This window comes from Poeciliopsis prolifica, unplaced genomic scaffold (assembly GCF_027474105.1).
Source record: "Poeciliopsis prolifica strain line A6 unplaced genomic scaffold, Auburn_PproV2 SCAFFOLD007, whole genome shotgun sequence".
In the NCBI taxonomy this organism is placed as follows: Eukaryota; Metazoa; Chordata; class Actinopteri; order Cyprinodontiformes; family Poeciliidae; genus Poeciliopsis; species Poeciliopsis prolifica.
In genome coordinates, this window is record NW_026562382.1 from 1,232,258 (window position 1) to 1,249,348 (window position 17,091).

A 17,091-nucleotide genomic window follows, 5' to 3' on the forward strand; every position below is an offset into this window, starting at 1 on the left:
CATGAAAGTAATTCTAACATCCTCTCATGTATAAAGAAGCTTTTCCTGATTTGTCAAAGTTTTTTTTTTTTTTTTTTTTACATTTTCCTCCCATTTGTTCAGTGAAACTCCTACATTTTCCAGACTGGCCTCCTGCCCCACAAGGCTAGTGTAGATGTCAGAAAAAGGAAGTTCTCCGACTATTTGGACACACAGGGCAGTATATCTCTGACCCCAGTGGGCCGCCATGCCCTTACCCTCTGTGATGCTCCGGAGACACCAGTTGATGAATGGAAAGAAGACGCAGAGCCACCCCTCCAAATCCCTCCACATCCCCTCCAAAATCCCCCGGAGACTCATCTGACGGTGGATGAAACATTTCGGTAATGATAGTTTTTGCCGTTTTTATGTCAAGTCTCCCCATGACAGAGGAGGCAGCTCCCCCCTGCCCCCCATCTCTCTGGTAACTGTCGGAACAAAATGGATGCCTGATGATTCACATACGATTGTCGGCGTTTTGTAACCTGACCGCAGCGTTTTGGTTTGTACTTTGCACAAATGCGGAATTATTTGTCACTATGAATAATAATCTTTACCTGCAGCGAAGAGCACGATAAAGTCAGTGCAGTGCTTTCCGGAAGCTCTAGAGATGAAAATGATTCGACTGTAGCTACTGTGGCTGTCATAAGAAAACTTAAAAGCCAGATGGGAACAGCAGATTTTTGGCAGAAACGTTTGGCATTGTTGATAAGACCTCACTGTAAGCCCACCCACTCATGCAAGCTACTTTCACACACCACACGCTTGGAGAAAGTTATGCACAGGTCTCATGCTAATCCCCGGTCCTGATCAGATCATCATTTGCTGCAGAGAGCGGCGACTCTCGACTTGAACTGTTTCCCAGAGTCTTGCAGGGATTTGATCTATGGCAGCGCAGCACCAACAGGGTTTGGCAGTTAATTCAGAGAGCCCAAAGAGGAGGAGACAGATAGAAAGAGCCGCAGAAAAAGGAAAGAACCACTTTTTTTCTTCTTTTTGATTGCTCCCCCGTGTATGGGTATTATGTATTCTATGAGATATAATCTCTGAGGGTTTGTTTCGGGGGAGTTTAGTTTACTGGGAAGTCAATTTGTCCGCCCGACTGTCCCTGTATCCAGCTGGCATGTGCATGTACGTATGCAACAGATTGAATTTCATTTATTCACAGAATGGAGCTTGAACTTGAACCCGGAGGCAGAGCTCCCGAGAAGGCAAGAAAGGCTCCCCGGGTGAGTTGGATATCAAAGAGGCCGAGGTTTTCCTGGCGAGAGTTCGCTTGGAATGAAATACGATGGAAGACGAGAGGAATTGAACCAAACGCATTGTTCATTCTAAGGAGAAAAAACACAAAGTTTACCTCTGCTGGGCCTTTCCAGACCTTTTTCCTGCTTTTAAAGTCAGCCATCTTGTCTGTGTGCAGCATGTTTGGTCTGATGTTTTATGTTATTTTTCTGTTTTCTGCTATTGATTGTTCTGATGCTTCCTCAACAGGGCTTTGTCCTCAAACAACTTACCTGGTAAAATAAAAGTTTAATAAAAAATAAAATAATATAATAATAATAGTAAAAAGAAAAAGAAAAAAACATAAATGAAAGAATAAGAATAAGAATGAAAAAGCAAATTGCTCCAAACGTGTTCAAATTTAAATACGCAGCACTGAAGAAACAGGATTCATCATCTTTAGAGGATGTTGTTTTTTTTGCCACACAACAATTTTTAGAATCATAAAACAAGTTTCCATATCAGAGAAACATAATAAGTGATTCACAGAAAAAAGAAAAAAAATATGAAGTGAAAAAAGCTTTTGTAACCATCCTGGTGCTATTTGAAACAGCCATCATGTGTTTGCAGAAACACTTGATCCATATTGATCAATATGAATCAATTCCTCCATATTGATCTGTTTGATCAACACAGAGGAATTTGGGTCCTTTCCTGTGTGCAGGCCTTCACACACTGGGTCTCTCCCACTGCTCCCAGTTTCTTTCTCATACTGTTTGAGTCACACACTGATCTTAACTCATGAGGCTGTGGTGCTTTAGATGTTCATGTTTTTTGGTGTAGCAGTGCAATCAAGTAACTACTGTAACATTCAGCTAATCAGAAAGAAGGTTGGACTACCTGCTTTGGAACGTCTTTATGCATCCAGCATGCCGACGTAAGTAAATCTTCACTTGACTTCTGCGTAGTGTAGAATGACATTAAACACGGTTTTCGTCTTCAGCTGTTATTGTCCCCTTTGTAAAATAATATTTTTTTTGATAAAAGTTATTTCTTAAATCATCTTTGTTGCCAAAAGATGACAAAGACAAAGAAAATACATAACTTTTGGCAAAAGAAAAAGACTTAGACCATAATTTTACAGGGGTGACAATGTAATGTTACTACTATGACATCTGAGTGGGACTTGATTACATATTGTGTCTAAATCCCAAAAATGAAAAACTTGAAAAAAAATCACAGGTCACAGGTCACCCTACTTCCGCGAGTTGTTGGAACGGCATTAAGTCGATAAATTCACCTACGTGATGCACAGCAACGAGCTGCTACCTGCAGACTGCAAATGTTGTTTTAGAACCGAGGGGGGAAAGAATAACATCTATAAAGGTAAAGCTCACAATAAAAGCCTTCAATGAAACCATAAACCCCCAACTTTTTAAAAGGTTTCACTACAGAGGCAACTCTTTATCAGACCTAGCCTCTTAGCCTCGCTCGCCCAATATAGTGTCTGTCCTTGAGCAGCGGCAGTGAGGCTGCTGAGCCACTGCTAAACATATTATGCGGGTTTATGACTAAGCAGCAGGGGGTGAGCAGACGAGATGGTAGAGGAAACTGGAGGAGGGATGCCTGCTGTGGACTGTGCTCCTGTGTTTAAGAAGCTGTTGATGTTTGAGAATGTGTTTACGTGTGCGCCAGAAGCGTACCCGGACTGACGCGCTTTCGCAAACTACAGGGATAATCTTTGTCAGTTTGCTGCAAACGAAGCCGACCCAAAAAGCATCCGCAAGCGGCCAGAGAGAGGTTCTGAACAGGCGCAGCCATAAATCTGCTCGTCCTTGCAGGGAGAAGTGAACCTGCCTCCTATGGAGCTGGCATGGGCAGACAGTGGAAGTCCCATTTATCACATTGGCAGCACATGGGAAGTTCTGCCGCTCCAGCTGAATACAGACCACCTCACAACTCTGGTCTGTGAAAGAAGCTTCTGTTCACTGTCCTTCGGAGTCGCTCGAGCCTCACAAACATTTATTTCTACTAATACGGTCGAAACCAGACACAAATTAAAAAAAGACACAAACATATCGTATTTTTTGGATTATAAGTCGCTACTTTCTTCTCACGTTTTGAACCTTGCGGCTTTTCTGTGGATTTTTCTTCAACCACCAGGGGGCGCTTTAGCAGAAAGTGAATTATTGGAAGTCAAAATTGGAAATCAAAGAAGAAAGCACCGATTTTAATTTAAAATAAGCACATGCCAGCGGCAGGCATGACGGAGAAATTGAAGGCTATCAATCTGGCAGTACAGGAGGGAAATGGGAAACTCGACCTGAACGAGTCCATGAAGGAGAGGCAGGGCTGCATCCTTAATAAATTTACTGGATTAAATTTGTGGAAAACCGAGAGATACCAGTGGCTTACATACATACGTTTTCAATTTTTCAAAAACCTTTGTAGATATAGCTAATAGTGAGGTAAACTCCATAGTCCCAATTTTTTTTTTTTCTCACAGCTGCATTTTCAGTGACCGTAGAAATGCGCAAATTGAAATTACGAAAATAAATGGTAACACTTCATTTGACGGGGTGTGCATAAAGACTGACATGACACCTGCCATGATCATGAAGGAGTTTTTATGAACCTTGTCATGAAGTTCATTCGGTAAATAATGACACTTTTTTTATGCAGAGTTGCTGTAATGGAAACACTTTTTTTGCATCACACAAGTCACATTATCAACAGCCGAACGTTACTACTGCTGGAAACAACAAACTGTCAAACTGCATTTGATAGCTTCAAATACAGTCGTCCCTGGTACTAAGCAAATGTAGGTAGTCTTTCGAATTCAGTGAAAGTTGCAAAATAAGTTTCTAAAAGATGCTCTCTCAAGTTTTCTGACATTTTCACACGCAGAGACAAAAAAATAAAATAAAATAAAAAAATCAGTGTATATAAACATTCGGTTTCAACTGTATACTATATAAAATGATACAATTTGGATTTGAATCCTGATAAAGATTTGTTTCTTTCAATGCAGCTCATCTTAGTTGTCGGAGTTCTGAACCGGTTCTTGACCCGTCTGAGTTTCTCTACGGTACTTTTTTTTTTTTGTGCTTCTGTTTGGACTTCAGAAAAAAAAATAAAACCTTCGATTCTCCACTATTTGTTTAAGAGGGTTGAAAGCAGAGAATGTTCTGTACTTTCTTACTGCCAATCAAAATGACGCCTTTGCTAATATTCAATCAGTAAAACCATGTTATTTTATTCTACAGTTTTTTTGTTTTATTTTATAATTTTTTTTAAACTTCTTTTCATTTTCGTCTTATAAAAACGTATGTAACGACATTTCATTTACAGGTTCCTTTCATGAAAAAAACAAAAAAACAAAAATTAAGTAACTTTGGTCAGAAGAGAAAATATACAAAGAAAGTACATAAACGTGCAACACCTGATGGAGCTGCCTCCTAATCTATATGGACTTGAAGACGGTGTTGGTTTGTCACTGATTGTGTGAAAACTGCAGGACAGAGGCCTTCATTGTGGAGCTTCGGCCGCTACAGCCAGGAAACTTTTGAGGAGTCGTAATGACATGTTTGATGTAGTACTCCTTAATGCTGTAAACACTCGATTCTCTGGCAGCCGCCGGTGACAGTCTGTACTTCAAAGTTGTTGGAGCCATCGAGATCACTGCCATGCTGTGATGGAAACGGGAAGATCTGACAATGACCGAAAGAAACCGGGGGAGGGTGAATAGTGGAAAAATAAGCAGATGAGACGGTTTAAAGGTTGGGGAGAACGAATTAAAGTGTCGAATCCAATTACAGAGGAACTCTGAGCAGGGTGACGACAGGACGTCTCCAGAGAGTATCAACGGAATATGGCTGACTGCTAATACAATAAAAATGTAAAAGAAAAAGACAAACCTGACTGGAAGTCCTTTGTGTTGTGATGGTACTCTGTTTGTTAAATATCTGTTTGTGCCTCTGGATTTATGTTATAATATGAAAAGGTCTCTATGAATCATGATGTTCTCCAGCAGTTCCTGTTGCACAGGACGTTCGTCAAGAGTCTTTTTGTCATTATTGATTTGTCCATTCAGCTGTTTTTCTGTATCAGATCGGTGTCGGCTGATACTAAACCTCACTTATCGGTATCGGAAGAGAAAAAAAGCGGACCTCCTAATTTAAACACGTACATTCAGAGTTTCTACATTTACAAATTCATTTATTGCTGCATGTTAGTATAGGAATGGAGGCTGTGAAGGTGAATAAGGATTAGTAAAAGCTTCCAGTGATGTACCACTGTTATCGAAGCAAGCCCGACTCGAGAGAGATTAGAGAAACGAACACAAGATTTCAAAAAATATCGCTTCCTTCAGTAAAGTCAGGTGAGTTTATGTGACATTCACTCTCTGATGAATTTGATATGAAGATGCACACGGCAGTAGAAAGAAACAAGTTATGAAATCCCCCACATAGACAGGAATAGCCTCGTTATAGGTATGTAACAATCAGCGGCCATGTTCAGACAAATAAGCGTGGAGAGATGAGGTCATTGAGGATGTTTATTCGTCCTTGGGGAGAAGGCTGTCACTGCTGGATTCCTGTGAATGAAGCATGTGAGCCAGATGATTCACCTTCGCTATAGGTCGGATGCGTCCAGCCGGGTGTGACGCCTCTACAATAGAGAGGAGAATTCACACGTGGCCTGGCACCGCCGACCCCCGCGGAGCGGCCAATGCCGGATCTGGACGGTCCATCGGCATGGACCGCCCAGGTGTCGCCCGCCGACTTGTTTGGACGTCTGACTCGAACGAGCAGAGCCAGTTCAGGATGAACGTCTCGTATCAGGACTGAAAACCAATTGAGACGCAAATTTGAGTGGAAATTAGCGCTTGCACGCCATAAAACAGCCACGAAGCTCCAGGTATTTTCCACGTCCCGACGTGCCCAAGGAAAATTCACACAGGCACAGGGAGAACATGCATATTCCAGACACCAAGTCCTGTCCAGCCAAGACTCGTCCCAGAGTCCCAGATCGTATAATTAAAAAAGATGTGTTCACCAAAGTATTTAGTGCCTCTCAGGCACTCGGGCTGCACGGCCTCCCCTCTTCAAACTGCGGGAGGAAACTGCAACCTTTCTAAATCAAAGGAAGCTTTTACCTTCAATCTCCAGTTCTGCTTACTGATGATGAGTCTCGTCGTGTTTTGGTTTGTGGTTTTGTTACGATTCATTCTGGTAGGTCTGGGAGGTTTTTTTTTCCCATGTTGTTCTGAATCCAAAAAGGTTTCTGTTGCGTTTAGCTAATTCTAGTTTAAGTCTTTTCATACATCGTCAGTGTCTTTTACTTCTTGCTCATCAGTTTTTCGTCATATCTAGTTTTATAGTTTCTCCTTTAGTCCTGATTATTAGTTGTTCGTCTCTTTGGATTAGTTTGCTTTAGTGCTTCTTGTGTGTGTGTTTTTTAATTTGTTTTCTGAGATTGTTGTCAGGCCTGTTTCTCCTTATGGTTTCACTTTCTCAACTAATTGTCTCAGGAATCAATGCCACTGAACTCGCCTCTGACTCCTCGTCTTAGTTATGCCACTATTTAGGTTCCTGGCTTTCCTTCATTCTCTGTTGGATTGTCTGTTCATGTCTGTTCCTTGCACAAGTCAAGTCTGTTTATCTATCAAAAATAAAAAAAATAAAATGATTACATAGATTTAAATCCACCGAATGCCACAGCGGTTGTCTGCAATTTGGCTGTGTAAGACCCAATACGACAGATAAGCTTCCCCATTTACTGCCAAGAGTGAAGTCACATCCCAGTCATTGTATTGATTTGATGATTATTTCAGTGTGACAGATGACTGATGCAGCGGTTTTCGCAGAGAACGAAGATCTTCTCCCCGCAATTTTGTTCCAAATACAAATAATCTGGAGCAAATGAGACAGACGTTTGATCTGGACGATGACAGCTCCTTACAATGTCTGGAAAAGCACATTGCATGGTAAACGACACATAACGAGATGTGAGGGTGGATTATGTTGAGTGATACTTATTAAATTTTGCTTAACTTAAAGTTTCAGTCAATCCTGACAGAGATTAGACCAAAGCACATGAGATTTGAAAAATATTGCTTTTTTTATTTTTTATTTTTTTATTGAATTGATTTGAGATTTTACCATTGCCAAGACAATTTAAAAACTCACTCGTCATCACTGGGTCGTCTGTTTGCAGAATCAGAGTTTTGGCACCAATACGTTCAGATTTTGTAATAATATTGATTAGATTTTCTTTTTTGGGGGTGTGGAGCTTTATCTGCTGCCTCAGCACAAACAGAAACTGTGTTTTCCCTCCTTCCTGACGTTTACTTCCTGTCTGTCATCTCTGCTGGGTTTCCCGCGGTTTCCAGGGTGAAGGAGTTGAGCAGAGGCTGCAGGCCCCCTCTGGGAACCAGCCCTGAAATTTCAACAGCCTCTCTCCTCTGATTTGAAGTCTTGGCTGCTCAGATTTTTGACCTGCTGTGGTCATGAAACTCAAACTGCCTATAAAACAGACAACATGGGATAACATATTTTGGCCTTGTTTTCCTCCCGGCTTGGACAGAGTCGGAGCGTTCTTCAGGGTAATCTACTGCCTGCTCTAAAAACATGTGCTTCGCCGTGTTTGGGAGACATTTTGAGTGGAAATGTTGCTGGGCTTCATTTTTTTTCCTTTCCCGTAGTTGCATCAATCTCAATGTACAGACAGAGATGAGACTGGAGTTTCTGACTTGGTCAGCAGTCGGACTGCAGCTATTAGCGCTCAATTACTGGTATTTGCTGAGTTCACATAATTTTAAAGTGACCGCCATCCCACATGAAAAGGGTCAAGACAGAAAAAAACGTTCACTATTGCTTTTAAAACACACAGATGTCAATATAATTTCTTAATATGAAAATTGTACTAATTTAGCTGCATAGCAAGAAATATTAAAACCTCCATCTACAAATGCCCTTTCTTCTCTAATGGTTAAATTTGCAATTTTATGCCTTAAAATTGGCATCTGTCTCTTTAAGAAGATTTTTCTCTTTCCGACACTTCGCAGCACTGCTCCTCCAATAAGCTGCTTCTTAGGTTCTTAGGGGAATAGGCCTGAGAAGTGGATTGCGTTGTGCTCAGCAGAAGTGCAGGTCTGCCGAGTGTTTGTCATTTCTGCTGACACTAGTTTGAAGGGGCTGAGTGAGGGCATCACAGGGGAAGTGCAAAAACTCACAGGAGGAGTTTTGTAGAAACGGGTGGAGCTTCATGAGAGCAAACACTGAAGCATCCTGAAATTTAAGAATCAAAGCAACACTCCCATGTATGTTTGTGATGAGGGGATGACATTAAGACATTATATAAACCTTTAAAAAGTTGATTGTACATAATACTGCCCCTTTAAGTGAAATAGTTCACAGCAGCATGTGACATAAGTTCTTCTAGCCCGTTGGAACGCTTTTGAAAAAGATAGATGTGCCAAATTAGACATAAGGACGACGATTCTAATTCAGTAACATAGGAACTGAGCGCTTTCGGCAGAGAAGTCGACAAGAAGCTCATGTGTCAGATACTTTAAGAAAAACGACTTGTGAACATCTCAGCAGCTGGACCCTGTAGCTTTTTGTTTTACGAGGACAGAGAACGTAGTTTGGAAGGGTCAACGGCCCTCCACCCATCCAGGTCGCCACGCTTCACGGCGTCTGGCACGTCGCAGCGGAGCGGAGCCCGAGACTGTAGAGAACCGTCCGCGTCATCTCCCACTTCTGACCGCAAAATTGTGGACGTCACCTCACGCGAGGCGGCGGTGGGCAGGTGGGACGGTGACGATGCTGTGCGGTACATCAAAACAGGAAGTGGGTGAATTTTATTCTCCCTTTTTTCTTTTAAGCTTAACAGGTGGGGATGAAAACCGACTGACTCCCACCATCCGTCCTCGCCCTAACAGGCTGAGTTTCTGGGCCTCTTCCTGACGAGGTTTCAGCGGCGGACGCATCTGGGACGTCTGCGTTGGACGTCGTGTGCTGAGTGCGGAAAGGAAGGTGAGACGTTAAACCAAGAACGGATGAGCGGGCCGCGGCAGCGAGCGGACAGCTGCGCCCTCAGGAGATCCGCCGGCTCACAGGATTCTCTGAAGCAGCTCTCCCCCGGTCCTTTTTAAGTGTTTGACAGGTGAAATATGACAACATAATCTCTGCGGCCCCCTCAGGGACGCCTCCGCCGAGAAAAATATTAGTCCCGACCTTGGAGTTATAGATGCAAATACATTCTGGAGAAGACAACCAGTTGACCCCACCGTAACCCCAGGAGTTTACTACGGACGTGCGCACCTGCTGCACACACGCACGCGCACACACACACACACACACACACACACACACACACACACACACACACACACACACACACACACACACACACACACACACACACACACACACACACACACACACGAGCAGGATCCCCAGAAACATCTGTAATGGAAAAATAAAAGAAGAGGCTCCAACACGCATAGAAGACATTCACACACAGATAACAGGAGACTGAAGGCGACTCACACGGATTACGGCGACTGTATTTGCATAATTTAAGACAAAACGCCTGAAATACGAAACTAAAATCTTTCTGAAAGTTTGTTCCAGACTTGTGGTGCAAATCCGGAACGAACTTTGCAGCAGTGGCTCTTTGCAGAGTCAGAAACCCGTCACAGACGAGAAAACAGTTTGTTGTGTTTGAAAACTTCTCGGCCATCAGTTGCAGCTGCAGACCTGAAAAACAGCATCCTGTTGAATCACTGCTTCTTCTTCACGCACTTCGCTTTGCTGCCAAAGTTCGTGAAGTTGCATTTGTTTTCAGCATAAGCGTGTGAAACCAGTAAATCACTTGATTTGCGCTGAGAACATGGCCGCTGACGTTGCCTCAACGTTTAAATACTAAATTAGAGACCCACGTCTTTAAAACAGCACAAAACGTACATCTGTCTCGCGTGTGCTTCATTTATCAGTAATTAGCTTTTTTTTTTAGATTTTATTTGTTCAAAAGTCTTTAATATTTTTTCATAATTTTTTGTTATCTCAAACTTGAGTACATTTGCTTTCTTGTTCTGTTTACTCCTTTAAGTGCTTTTTTTTTAATTCTTTGTCTGAAAGTTATATACCACAGATTGAGGTTCGAACATTATTTCAGTCTGACCCCAAACCCACGTAAATAAACAAAAACAACAATCACAAAATAAACAAAATCAAAGTTCACACGGAAAAGCGTAGAAACTTTAACAAGCATTTGCAGAATTTGACGTCCCCTGAACTAAGGAGACGAAGCTCCTGACGAAGATGCTCCGTTCCGCTCTTCCCTCCTCCTGAATCCGACGCTGCGCCGTAACGGTCGGATGCGATTTGGCCGAGTCTGCTCTGCTCTCAGGTCAGGTTCATTGCACAGAACAGGTGGTGGACACGTGGAGCTCAGACGAGAGAGCCTTCAATGTTCACATTCCTTTTTATGAGTACATCTCTGTCATCAAAGAGCCGTTCATAAATTTGTTACAGGAAGGAAAAAAAAACAGAAGAAGAAGCTGGATAGGAACGGAGCCAAAGGAGGGACTCGAGTGTCGAGTTTCTGCTCGTCATGCGTTTTGGAAAGGGAAATCTGTCAAAGTGAATAAAGCGGAACGTTGCGTCTGGACAAAACTGAACAGGAGTAAAAAAAAATCCTGTTGAATTAGAAGGAAGATAACAGGATGAGACAGGAAATGGAGACGATGCAACGGGAGGCTGGAAGAGACGACGGACAAATCCCCAACGCGCTCCTTCTAACAAGCCGATGGACGGAGGGACGTCTCAGAGGAGACGTGGAGGAGAACGCAAGGGACCACACAAAACCTGGGCTCGGCTCTGGCGAGTTGGGAATCTCAGGGGACTTTTAAGCCGTACGGTGAGGTAACACAAACCATCTGCAGGAAGGGCGAGCTGAAGGAGAGGCCCTCCATGTTCTCTGAAAGTCTTTATAGAACAAGTCTGAAGGGTGAGCGCAGGTCCACAGCCTTTTGGCTGCTAGATTTACTCAGCAAGTCTTCGAATATGTTGCTGTTTATAATGATATCAGATCAGTTCTGATCGCAATTTGACCCGACAGGAAAGGAGGGAGTACAGTGTTGAGGTCTTGGCTTTTTGACAAGAACGTATTATGCTAAATTTATATTTTGCAGGTCTTTATTCAACTGCATCTAAAAAAACACCCAATCGTTTTTTGTTTTCTTTTCTTTTTTCAACTAAAGAAAACAAAGAGCTTCCGAATGTAACGTTACCAATCAGCAACCCGAGCAGAGCTCCAGTACGTTTGCTGGTTTTTATGAACATAATTCAGAATTAGGACGTTAAAGCTCAAGATTATGACAAAGACACAGTCATAGTCATATAGTCATAGTCATATATTTAGTCACGCAACATATCCCTCCCCACCACCAGAAGCCACATTTGATTTATTTAATTTGGTTGATCTTGGACATCTGGTGAATATATGTGCATACCCAGTGCAATGGGAGTTTCTAAAGACGGTGCATTACGCGTAAGGTCAGCAAAAACTGTTCACCAGTCAGACTTTCACAGCATTAGTTTGGCTCATTAGTTGCTATATCGGGTCTGACAGAGCCAACGCTATACTGGCAGCTTGTCTGTTATCTTTCTGTCCAGTAAATAAATCATAATTCAATAAGACCGCACACTCTCAGCACTGACATCTCAACTTCCTTGTCTTTCCTGCACCTGTTGCTCCATCCACATCTTCTGAACACTAAAAATGTCAGCTTGTACCGCTGAGTTACCCAAGAGGAGAGGAATTCACACGTATCACAACACACACACACACACATACTACCGACCTCATGCTAGTTCAGACTGGATGGATATCGTTAGCAAACGACCGTTTTCTATCGTTGCCACAGTCGGTCAGGACTTTGGAAACATTTGTTAGCCGTCGTCCTGTTGGGAGAATTGCCTTCACTCCAGGGTTTTTCTTTGCCTTGTGCCATTAAGGTGAACTGATCAAGGCTAAAACGTCAAACACAAACAGAAAGGTATCTGACAATTACAAAAGACTCGCATACACAAGAAAATAAAGCAAAAACAATTCAAATCAAATCTCCAAAGCTTTTATGAATGTTTTTTTAGTGGTCCAGCCAAAGATATGATGGATCTTTTAAATGGGCAATATTATGTAAAATCTACTTTTTTGAGCTTTGCACCATGTTGTGATGTTATTCCCTCCTCTGTAACGTGTCTGGAGCGATGCTTTGATTCGTCATGCATGTTTGAGAAAGCCTTTGATCTCCCTGGAAACCATGCAGCTTTGCTGAACTCCTGGTGGACCTAGCCCCGCCTTTGAGGATGAAGCTCGAGCTCAAGTTTCCAAGCTGCATCTGCCTCACAGAGCCGCCCTCCCTCACGACTCCCCCTCTCAGCTCCTTTAGACTAGCCAGCAGCAATTAGCAAACACCTGGTGAAACTGAGCATCTGCTGAGCTCATTAAAGGAGCTACGTCTCAGTGAAAACGCCAATAAAACTTTGTTAAAGGGTTAATAGAGGAACCATGTTGCGATGACTTCCTGAAGGCAGAGTTTCATAAAGAGCAGGAGCTTCTTAAAGAGACAGTTGCCCAATTTCAAGGCGTTAAATTACAAAGTCACATTTATTTTAACTCATCACAACTGAAGGTAACATAGTAACTTGATTGTGCTATAAAATGTTTTCTATGGCTGTAAAACATATAATGCTGCCCCTTTAAGACCCAATCTTTACTGACAACTCATGATCAAATAATAGGATGTTTTCTGCACTATGATGTTCTTACTGACTTTGTGCCAAAAATGGAAATTCATTCAGGCTAAGATGGAGGGAAAACATCAATGAACATCTTGGTTAGCTTTTCTTTGTGTCATCTCATTAGAAGCGTCATAACATTAAACTGGACTAATTTCTTAATATGCTCCCTCTTGTCAGTCCTGATTTTCTCTTCAGTAATGAAGGCAGTGGTGCAGAACGCAGGTTATGTTGTTTTGTGGCGCCACAATTAGCTGCAAAGAAAAACTGCCATTCAAAAACAAAAAAGCCTGGATTTGTTCTGATTAGACTCTCATTTGCGTACAGCTTCACATTTACCCGGTGGCTGCTTTGGAGCAATAATGAATAAAGAACAAGGGACTGTTTTAAGATCCAAGGAGTTTAGCACCTTTGCCCCACTGGGAACGATAAACGTCAGGAGGATATTTATGGCTCCGTATAAAGAGAATTTGAAGTTCTCCTTTCTGTGTGCACCCTTGCATCTGTTATTGGCATCAGAGCTCAACCAGTTGTTCTTGTGTCAAGGTAAGGGGTTAAAAGAAGTGGAAATACAGTAAATAACTCAACTCTGTGTCGCTTTCTTATGAGGTCTGAACCGATCCAGAACCCTTCCAATGCACAACTCCAAGAACCCAACGAGCGCCGTCAGATCGACTCGGGAGTTCAAGCTGGACTTCAGCTCATCGATATGGAGAATGATTCGTCTGGATGTCAGTAAATAAGTTGAAAGTAGCATTAGCTACAAATGAAACACTGAATAGAGCAAAACTTTCATGACCTTCTTCCTTCAGATAGTGAGGAAAGTTGCATAAAATTTATGTGTGTTAATTTACAGTAACTTGGTGTTAAATGGTCCAGAAGGCCATCACTGTCGCAATAACTCATTCTGTATTTGAAAGGTCTCTGCAAAAGCATAAAGTCCGAACCAGTATTTTTGGTCCAGTTTCTTCTTCAAGTATTCTAGTTCACTTGAAACAAAACTAACTTTTAAATAACTTTTCAGCAACATATTGTTTTGCGACAATGATTCCTTGATATCAGATGTTTTTATGACTTTGTATTTTGTGCTTTTATTACATAAAGTGCTTTGAACTGCACTACACACATAAACTTAATGGATTAATATTGACAAGAAAAAGTAGCTGTTCTGTTGGCAGACTCCACCATCACCTTTGTCCATAGTTGGGTCGGGAGGTGCTGGTGCCTCTCCAGCTAATGTTCTGGGCGAGAGGCGGGGCAACACAGAGACAGACAGGACAAACAACCATGCACACACACACACACACACACACACACCTGGGGAGAATCTAGAGAGACCAATTAACCAGGGATGTTTTTGGACTGTGGGAGGAAGCCGGAGTACCTGGAGAAAGCGCACCATGCACAGGGAGAACATGCAGAAAGACCCTGGGCCAGGAATCGAACCCAGAACCTTTGTGCTGCAAGGACACAGTGAACAACTGAGGTGGATATTTACACAATCACCTATTTTGTGTTTATTTTTGTAGAAATCAGTTTTCACCTTGAAAATACAAGTTTTGTTCTTTTTTTTTTTTACACTACGGCTGTTACATAGAAAAATGTACAGTAAGAACAGAAAACAAACAAAATAATCCGACAGGAAGAGAACAGAATCAAAGGGACAATCGCATGACGACGACGACGTAATCTTAAGTTTTTATAGGTGCTCTGCAGTAAACAGTGACATGGCTTCCAGCAGTGAATACTTCTAGGTTACATAAATCTAATTTACATCTAGGCCTGCCAGCAGTATGAATAATAACGGGCTTAACTGTATCTGGCCAGATTACAGATGTACAGAGTGTGTGAGAGATGAAGTCAACACAGATTAGTCTTTGAAACCTCGCACAACCAACATCTGCAGAGCGAGAGATTTCAGCAGCGGCTGTTGTTCCCCACTGTGACTAAACAAAGAGGGAAAAAGAGAAAAAAAAACACACTACTGACAATGCGTTTCGTCACAGACAAATGTGCAAATCAATTTTCCAGTTACATATTGAGATCATGTGCAGCTTTGTCGCAAGAACACGCACTTGTGTTTTCAGGACCAGATTGGCACATGGCGGCGGGTAACGGGCTTCAAAGAGAGAAACAAAGAAAGAAAGAAAGTGAACAAGTATGCGTTTCTGCAGATATAAATCATTTCAGCACAGCTGCAGTCGGCCGCGCTCTCTGTCCTCGGATAAGTCTTCTCAAATCTCCGTCCAGCCACCATGTGGCCTCCCCCCGCCCCTGACGCCCCGGGCCCTGCGGCCGCCTCCTCCGCCTCGCCCCCGGGGCTTTGGGGTGTCTGAGCGGTGGCATGTGTTAGCCCTTGTGTTTAAGAGAATGCGATGTCCGCAGAAAGCCTCAACGGCAAATGTTGATTTAAGAGGATGTGTTAGTGTGAGATAAGCGCGTGATTACGAGTGTAACTAGTGGCTTCTAATCCTTGATGCAACCATCTGCTGTATCTCTCTTGGCACGGCAGCTAATAATTATGCTGCTCTGCTCACTTCGGCGTTTATGTCGGATTTCTCATCCCAAAGAACTGGTGATTTTTACAACATTTCAACGCTTCGTCACCTTAGAAGTGTGGATGAGCGAAGCTCATAAAGTTTTGAGGCGGATTCTGAAGCAGGACCGTAGCCCACAAACCAATATTTTATTAAAGCTGCAAAATGTAACTTCTACAAAGAAAATGCTTTTTGCATATTTGTTGAAACAGCCGTGAAAGCATGTTATGAGACAGGTTATCTGGAAAAATTCCAGCTCCTCCCAGAACTATGGTTTCTTTCAATGCGGCGCTCCTGAAACAACCAATCAGAGCCAAGGGGTGGGACTTAGCACTGTCAATCAAACTCATCCAGACGCTGCTAAATCTGCTAATAGCAGAGAAACAACTTGGTGTTACAGAAAAGCCATTTATCTGTCATCACCAATGGCTATGCTAACTAGCCTCAGCATTCATAGCAGACTATTTTAACTGCAGCATAGCACAGAGCAAAGGTGAGTGGCGAGCAGCGCCACACGAGATTGTGATATACAGCTCTAAGACCCGCCTCCTGGTTCTGATTGGTTATTTGAGTTAACGCTGGGAGAAGGTGAAGGAGCTTGATTTCTTTTTTCAAAGATGATCTGTCTCATTCCACACTGTCACAACAAAGTGACATTTCCAACAAATACGTAAAAAAAAATCTTCTTTTTTTTAATCAAAGTTACCTACTGCGTACTGAAATGTTCTGAAATGTTAACAATAGTCAGGAATCATAAAACGGAATCAGAATGTAAAATGTGGATGAAAAAACCCCATAGAAACTGAAATCTGAAAAACCGCGTAGAGAGAAGCTGAGAGTGCAACGAGACCTCAGAGGCAGATGGCGTTCTCATTTAGGCGTCTGTGGATGGAGCCGTCACGTTTCATTCATCAGCGGTGTTGTAGTTTCTCTGAAATCACACACACACGCACACACACACAGAGAGAGAGAAACACAAACTGGCTAGTTATAAACAAATAAAAAGATGTTTTTCCTCAATGAACCTACCAAACACTCTTCGGTGTAGAGGTTGTTACAGAAGGAAGAAGCCGCTAAGATGTTATGTAGCTTTGTCTGAGCCAATTATTGACCTTTCAGCCATCTGGTGTAAATAATTGGCTGGTTGCTAATGTTAGCTGAAAGCTTTAGAAAACCAAAGATTGCTAAATTGTAACTTATCAATGTTGTGTTTAATTTAGGGCACTCAAATAAAACCTTCACTCACAGAGTAACATTGGATGTTTCACTTTGATAATTATAAATGGCAGAGTGCCTTAAAAACTTTTTATTTTATTTATGTAGTTATTTTATTATTATTATTTTTTTTTTTTACCAGAGTTTCACTTTTCAGGTTTTACCTCTTTAAGCTTTGGTTTCTGAATAAACTCCCATTTATTTTTGCTATGACAACATCCAGTTTTTGTTTTTTGTGCTTAGGTTTAAAACAAGACGCAGCTATCTACTTAAAATTTTCTATTTAC

General features: G+C 42.1%; 1 long non-coding RNA gene across 1 annotated transcript; it reads right to left on the reverse strand.

Annotated features, from left to right (window-relative positions):
- Positions 1 to 14,601: 14,601 nt before the first annotated feature.
- Positions 14,602 to 16,579, reverse strand: LOC129360916 (uncharacterized). Its single transcript, XR_008606102.1, has 3 exons — positions 16,440 to 16,579; positions 15,128 to 15,171; positions 14,602 to 14,998 (listed from the first exon to the last, which is right to left on the reverse strand). It is a non-coding gene; the product is annotated as an uncharacterized LOC129360916 (long non-coding RNA).
- Between the last annotated feature and the right edge of the window lie 512 nt (positions 16,580 to 17,091).